Genomic DNA, 7,140 nt, shown 5'->3' with positions numbered 1-7,140 from the left:
CAAGAATGGGGTTTCCTCTCTCCCCCACCCCTGGGTGTGGGGCCCTGGGCTCCGCCTGCAGCCTGAGATACTCCCCAGGAAGGCGGCAACAACATGACCCCCCAAAGCTCAGGCAGCAGGGTCCGCATGAGCCCTCAGCTGTGGAGCTTCGGGGCGCAGGGGGTGGACCGAGACAGCGTGCTGAGCCTGGAGGCCTGGGCTCACGGCCCTCGGAGACACCCCCAAAGACGGGCTGTGGTTTCATTTCCGTCGGCAGGCGGATACCAGGCCCAGTGCAGGGGGTGCGTGTGTGCGCGTGCGTCCCTTCTTAGAACTGTATCGACGCTGGCAGAAAGAAAAGGAGAAAAAGCCACTTGGCCACGCCGAGGGAAGGGCCAAGGGAGAGAAGTCTGGCCTCCTGGAACCCTCCTCTCCCCGCCCTCGGGCACCCAGGTCCTCTGGGCGCCACACAGCTCAGAGACGCCAGGCCCCCGCTGGAAGAGCCAGAGCGACCCAGAGTGTCACCCAGAGATACGAAAGCCCCAGGAAAAGAGAAAAGACACGTAACAAAAACAGCTTTTCGAATTCCCAGACCCAACAGACCAGCCCCTCAGGCGGCCTCGTCGGGCAAACTCAGGCCCTTGGAGAAAGAAGGCAGGGATGAGGTCTTCCCTCTGAGCTGATTTCTGCTTTCGTGAAAACCTCCCCAAGGGTCAGGTGGCTCTGGAAAATATCGCTGCTCTCGCTGTTATGAGCCGAATAAAGTACAGGGATTGCTAAAATGTTTGACTCATTAAGAGGAAAAATGAATGGATGCAGCAGGCCACTCGTTCAAATGTCAGCTGTCACATGAGGAGGACTTCTGCAATACGAAATCCTAAAGCTCATGGACAAATAGACATTCCCTCCTTCAAACACACACACACAGAGGTAATTTTCTTTTACAACAAAACCACACTTTATTTACAAGCTGGGGCCTCCTCCCAGCTGATGCACGCACTTAGAAGCAATGAAATCAGGGTTCGCAAATCGTAGTGGATATTTGTTGTTAAGTAGGTGGGGAAGCGATAGATCCTAAGACGAACTCCCCCATGCCTCCCCTCGGCTGGGAAGGAATTTGGGCCAGAAGACAGAAATGGAAAGACATCGTTAACGCCGACCGGCCAAGCAGCCAACAGGCCCCCCAGCAGCTGCTGAGGCTTAGCAGGGCCTTACCTGGCCAGCGATTTCCCCCCCACACAGGGCTCCAAGGCCCCCTCCCGCCCTGTCCATCTGTAACAACTGCCCATGCACCTGCCCTTCGGGGAATTCCTGCCCAAGGGCCGGCCGCCTGCTGGCCCCAGAGCACAGGGCGCGGGCACTGCTTCACATACAGCATGCTGCCCTGACCCTGCACCGATTCAAATCCAAATCTCTAACGGCGAAGCCCCAGTCCAAGAGAAACCTACGAAGAATTATTATGTCGGTGATGGGGGCGTGGGTAGGAGAAGGATGTGGGGGGAGGGGTGCCAGGCTCTAAAACTCGTGTGCCGCCAACGTCACAGCCGCCATCGTGATGTGTGCGCGTGTTTACAAGAAGCGTTCAGGATCCGTCCGCCAGCGCTCAGCGTCCGACTGGAGCGCTCACACCTGCTTCCTGCGAAGACCGAAGCCTTTGCCGGCAAGCCCATGCGCACCAATAATCTGCGAAGGGATCTTTGCATTCTGCTCCCCGGGAACGTTCCGGGAGGGGCTGAGCCTCCACGCGACGCTGCCCCGCCACCAACACGCGCACTCGACGGAGCACAACACTTTCTGAGCTGCCATCAATTTTTAATTTATTGGATCCAAGAGAAAATAACAACCGTGGGGAGGGGAGGAGGGAGACGGGAGGCTGGGAGAGAGAAGGAATCAATTCTTGGTGGAGAAAATAATCTATGACTAGATGGCGCTTAAAGGCACGACAAGAGGTTTTATGAAGTTCTCCGAACATTGGGAATAATGAAGTGCCCGGCAGAGGCAGCAGAGATAGGAGCCGAGCGTCAGCCCCACCAGGCATGCGTTAGGGGGCATGTCCTCACAGGGCCAGAAGGGTCTGAACACGTCTAAGGGTGGGGGCTGCCGTCCGGGCACCCACCCCGTCTGCTGCCTAATTCCTGCAGCCAGCGAAGCCGAAGGCGGCCTCCGGCCCTGGGAAGACACAGCCTGGCACAGGTGAACTTCACCTGACCACCTGCCCTCTCAGGAGAGCTGAGCAGGGCAGCCCGGCCAGGTCTCAGGGCTGCTGGCCTAGGCCCTGCGCCTCTCTCTCCCAGATCCTCCAAAGGCCTCCTCTCTACCACCCTCAAGTCTGCTGTTAGGAGGGCGCACGCGGGGGCCACCTCCCCACGGGGCCCTTTCTGCTCCCCGCCAACCCCAGCTCCAGCCTCCAGTGAAACTGTCGCTATTTCTGGCATCCGGGTAGGAAGACAGGGAGGAGACTCCTGGAAATGACCTGGGGTCGGGCTGGGGGGCCTGCAGGGGAGGGCCTGAGCCTGGCCTGCATTCCAGGAAGGCGGGGACTCCTGTTGGGGGTACAGGAAGAATCTGTCACCCATCCCCGTGGGGAGGTCTGAGGGTGGGAGGAGGACCCCCCACAGACACGCAGTGCCCTACACCCGCCAGCCTGCTTTCAGCCTGCTTTTGGCATATCAACAACAGCTCCTTGAAAACACCCTAACTTGAGCTCCAGACCATCACCACCCAACCTTCCCTTCCCCCCACCGCATCCACCTCTCCAGAACTGCAAAAAACTGAGCTCCGGGGGTCTGGTCTCACACAAGCTAAAGCAGCCATAAAAAAAAAAAGGCAAAATGAATAAGGAAAACAGCGTTCAGGTGTGTTCACAGACCCTGTCCATGACTAAAAGGTTACTAATAAAAAGCCAACTCCACAAAACCAGAGAATGGAGTGACCTATGTTTTGGTAAATAAAACGGTTGCTTTCAAAGAGAGAAAAAAGATTACTACCATAGAAACCTTTCCAAGCACGTTCAGAGGAGTCCAAAAGCTGCAAATGCCTGACATCTTCAGAGCCACAACAGGGCTCCTAATGACAGGATATAAAAGCACGCTTTGAGGCCAAATGAAGAGATTTGTTTTATTTAATGCTATGCTTTTTCAGAGGTGCTAAGCAAAAGAAACTAAGGACCTTCCATCCAGGACACCAGGCTGCAAGCCTCTAGCTGGAGGACAAGCCTCTGGCTCCGAGGCTGAGAGCAACAGAGGAAGGACAGAAGCCATTTTCAGCATCTCCTTTCCAAGGTAGAAATTTAAACATGAACCCATTTAAAAAAAAAATCTTAGCAGCACCTCCATTTCTGAAGCACACACTAATCACAGGAACATTGGCATTCAACTTTCTGCGTTGTTTAAGATAGCTCAGCGGCACAGTCACAAATGTATTTGTATTTCTGCAGTTCGGTGGAAGGAGATCATAAAAAAGTTGTATAAAACAGATGATTCTTTTTTTTTTTTTTTTTTTGCTTTGAAGTTACTTAATTTTGTGTGGTCTGGGATTTCACTCTAGTAAAATAACTCGGGCTGGCTAATTCAACACCCAAGCAGATTATCGGCTCCCTTGGAAAAAAAAAAAAGAAAGAAAGAATTTCTTGAATTTCAGCAACCACACAAAAGACTTGCGTGTGTCAAAATGCCGGAGGAAAGGTCCCGGTGAACGCAGCGCCATTAATCAAACCTCGATCTGGTGTCACTTTTGCCAGTAAAAACCGATGCTATCCCCCCCCCCCCCCGTGCCCTCACTCGGGCTCATGCAGGAGACGAAAGAAGCGTGTCCCTGTGCTTGCGTGGGTCTCCAAATAGCCTGCTATTGGCACTTTTTATACACGCCTTGGGGAATCTACTGCTCGAAAGAGGCAGTCAACAAACGGCTTTTCTTGGGGAGGGGTAGAGAAACGGGGACCAGAACACAAGCAGATCTCACTGGCTCTCGGGGGGAAAGGAAGAGAGATTTCTGGGAAGTGGGAACAGGGCAGGGAGGAGGGCGGGAGATGGGCACAGGGCACCCAGGACCCCAGACCCAGTCGTGTGAGTGAAAAAAGAGCACTGAGAAACGACAAAGCCATACTCAGAGCGGCTGGGAGCCAGACGTTCATTCCCAGTATTTCTCTGGGCCCTCTCCCCATGAAAAAATCCATCAGTGTGACTTCAGCTAACACCACCTTCGGACAAGGACTCTCAGCCGCCATGAGCAACTTGACCGGGTGGTGCTGGGTGCAGTCCCCAAGGAGCATTTATTTTTCCTTGTCTTCCCAGATGTGACCCCAGCATGAAACCTGGAGTCCCAAGTCCTTGGAGAGCTACCGCTGAAGGTAGGTCCTAAGAGGACAGCCAGAGGGGCTGCCCTCCAGCCACAGGAGGCCACCCCAAAGGTCAGGAAACCCATCACTACCGTCCCCATAAACACTCTGTCAAGCACCGTCCTATCTGTGGTCTGTGTTTAGTTACAGCTTGTGAAACTCTCCCAAGTATCAAGGCGAAGGGTTGGTGATGTCTAAACTGAAATCTTTTTAACGGTATTCTGCAGGTCAAAGGCCACTGCCCAGCCCCGGGCTGGGAGGACTGAGCCTCTTCCATCCCGAGTTGTCAGAGGGGCTCACGGCCACAATATGCTCACGACGGGCTCAATTCAAACATTAAATGAAGTAGAGAAATCATCAGATAAATTGCTGGCCCTCCGCTCTGGAGAGTGAAGCCTCTTTCTCAGCTGATGACAGCACTAGGCTTTTGTCTGACCTAATTTATTTCTCTTTCAGGTTAGAATGGAGCACCCTTTCCAGACTCGGGGCAGCCTCTTCTGCCCACGTACTGAACTCAAGCTCAAGACTCGAGGTTAACTGTGCTGTCTGCAGATTCCTTGAACTTGGAGAAGACATTACAGATCCAGAAGTCCCGTGATCAGAAGCACACATGTGCCGCAGCACTAAATGACACGTTTAGGAGGGAAAGAGTCTCATTAAAAGCCATCCACTAAAGGCACTGTTTGAGGCGAAAGGTATGAGCCACGCTAGGTCTAGCAAGCCTGAACTCTTTCCAAACAAAGTTTTACACATTATTTGAGCTGGCATTTGATATCTTTGGGGAATGGTGCTATTTGCCTTAGTACAGTGGGAACGTTACCTAGTAAATGGCATTGAGAATCCAAGTGTTATAAAACCTGAGCTAAAAGGATTTCCATTCATCAAGCTGTTTGACTCCCAAAAGCAGCGATCCTCGACCGCTCCCCAGGTCTCTGACATGCAACCCAGAAATGGACAAAATGACGTACACTCTTCCCAGACCTCCCCCGCACACCTGATCACGGATGCCTTAAAGAGCCTAATGGAATTTTCAGAAAGTCAAGACCACGGACTAATAGGGGGGAACACACCCATTCAAACTAACCATTCTAGTTGTTTAAAAAAAAAATCAGAGAAAAAAAAAAGAAAGAAAGAAACAGGACCCCATCTGCCTAGTGAGGGCTTGTAAATCAATGCCAATGGCTGGAAAATGATTTCTCAAACTTATATTCTCATTTTGTCCCGCTCGAATCTCTGCAGGAAAATCAATATTACAACTTCACACTTAAGACATTTTGCAGCAGCACCGCGAACTGCTGCGGCAGCGGACGGAAGCCCACGGAAGCCCACGGAAGCCTGTCCGGCAGTAGAGGAGGCACCGAGCCGTGGCACGGGCATCGAGCTCCCCCTAGCTGCCAAGTGGCACCAGGCGGGGCTCGGCGTTCCAGGCTTGCTATCAACCAAAAGCCAGTTCAACTGAAAGTTTATTTTGGAGAAGTATTTTATCACAACAAGCAACAGAGAATGCAAAGCGGTCGAGAAAGGAGATGAAAAGGAAAAAAGGGAAGGCTGGTGCAAGACGTGCTCGAAGCAAAAACGTCAAGAGCTGGATCTTGAGAAGACGCTAGAAACCGGGGCGCTCCACAGCAGCAGTCGGCAGCTGCTCTCTGTAAATGAACTCTTCCGCGTGCCTCCATCTCACCTGAGACCTAACGCTAATCACCGTCAGATGCACCTAGAGCTGGCCTTCTCTGTAGTCAGCAAGCCCCATGTGGTCCTGCACGGTGGTCAGCCAAGTGTCACACCCCGGCCATCTGACCTCCCTCCATGTTCCTGAGGCCGGCTTCACCGAAGCCACTTGCATTCACTCTGGCACTTGAGAAAGGACTCGTTTTCTGTTACGAAATATCGGGAAGGCCAGACAAAAATCGCCAAGGCCGAAGTCCGGGCAGATAGCAACCTCCCACCCTTAAAGAAAGAAATAGGCATTATGTACATAATAGTCAGGGAGGGGAAGAATACCCTTTAAAAATATTAAGCGTTGTTAAAATACGCTCACGGCTGTTTTCTCTCAGGTGTGAATTACAAATGAATAAAATCAGCCTGGCATAACACCTTTGATGAACACATTTTTATTCTCCTGTGGAATCAGACCAGCTGACTTCTGTCACACTTCTAATGATACGGGGTTCCCTTCTGTGCAGGGTGGGAGACAAACTTCACTCCCCCCGCCCCACGACCCCCCCCAAAAAAAGAGGGGCACATGGCTTGTGAAATGTATCCGAGGCCCAATCCTGAAAGGCTGTGGACCCCTGGAGATACACTATAACCCAGAGAGTTAAGGTCCTGGTGAGCCCAGCCACCTCCAAAACACACAGCTTCCACCAAACCCAATTTAAAAGGCAACCGTGAAATTAATACAGTTAGCCTAACTTCCCGTGTCAAACCTTGGGTCTCTGGCTGGTGTGCAAAATCGTGAATTCATACAGAAAATGCCTGCTCTTCCAAGGAAACCTGTTGGTGGGTTGTTGAAAAATCACCTTCGCTAGGGCTATAGAATTTGCCAGGGACATCTTATTTTCTTTGAACAGCCTCAGCGCTCCTCGATGGCCTGGGCTCATTTCATTCCCCCTGCTCTCCCCGTCTGGCACAGCGGGCTCACGGCCCTTCCCTCCGCCTGGTCAGCCGCTGCACCCCCTTCTTCCCTCCTCACTATTGTCACTGTGTTGTTTTGTGTTTGTTTTTATTAACAGCTGTGTCTGTCCTCCGGTTCTAAAAGCCATAATCATCTGGGTCAAACATTTTGAAACAAACCAGAAGCCCAGGTTTCCGTCCCCAGCTCTCTC

General features: G+C 52.2%; 1 long non-coding RNA gene across 1 annotated transcript; it reads left to right on the top strand.

Annotated features, from left to right (window-relative positions):
* Nucleotides 1-2,813: 2,813 nt before the first annotated feature.
* Nucleotides 2,814-6,352, top strand: LOC115300891. Its single transcript, XR_003912908.1, has 3 exons — nucleotides 2,814-3,260; nucleotides 4,272-4,327; nucleotides 4,772-6,352. It is a non-coding gene; the product is annotated as an uncharacterized LOC115300891 (long non-coding RNA).
* The last annotated feature ends 788 nt before the right edge of the window (nucleotides 6,353-7,140 follow it).

Source organism: Suricata suricatta, chromosome 9 (assembly GCF_006229205.1).
Source record: "Suricata suricatta isolate VVHF042 chromosome 9, meerkat_22Aug2017_6uvM2_HiC, whole genome shotgun sequence".
NCBI lineage: Eukaryota > Metazoa > Chordata > Mammalia > Carnivora > Herpestidae > Suricata > Suricata suricatta.
The sequence above is the reverse complement of the archived record's forward strand: the minus strand, read 5'-3'. Positions and strand labels throughout refer to the sequence as shown.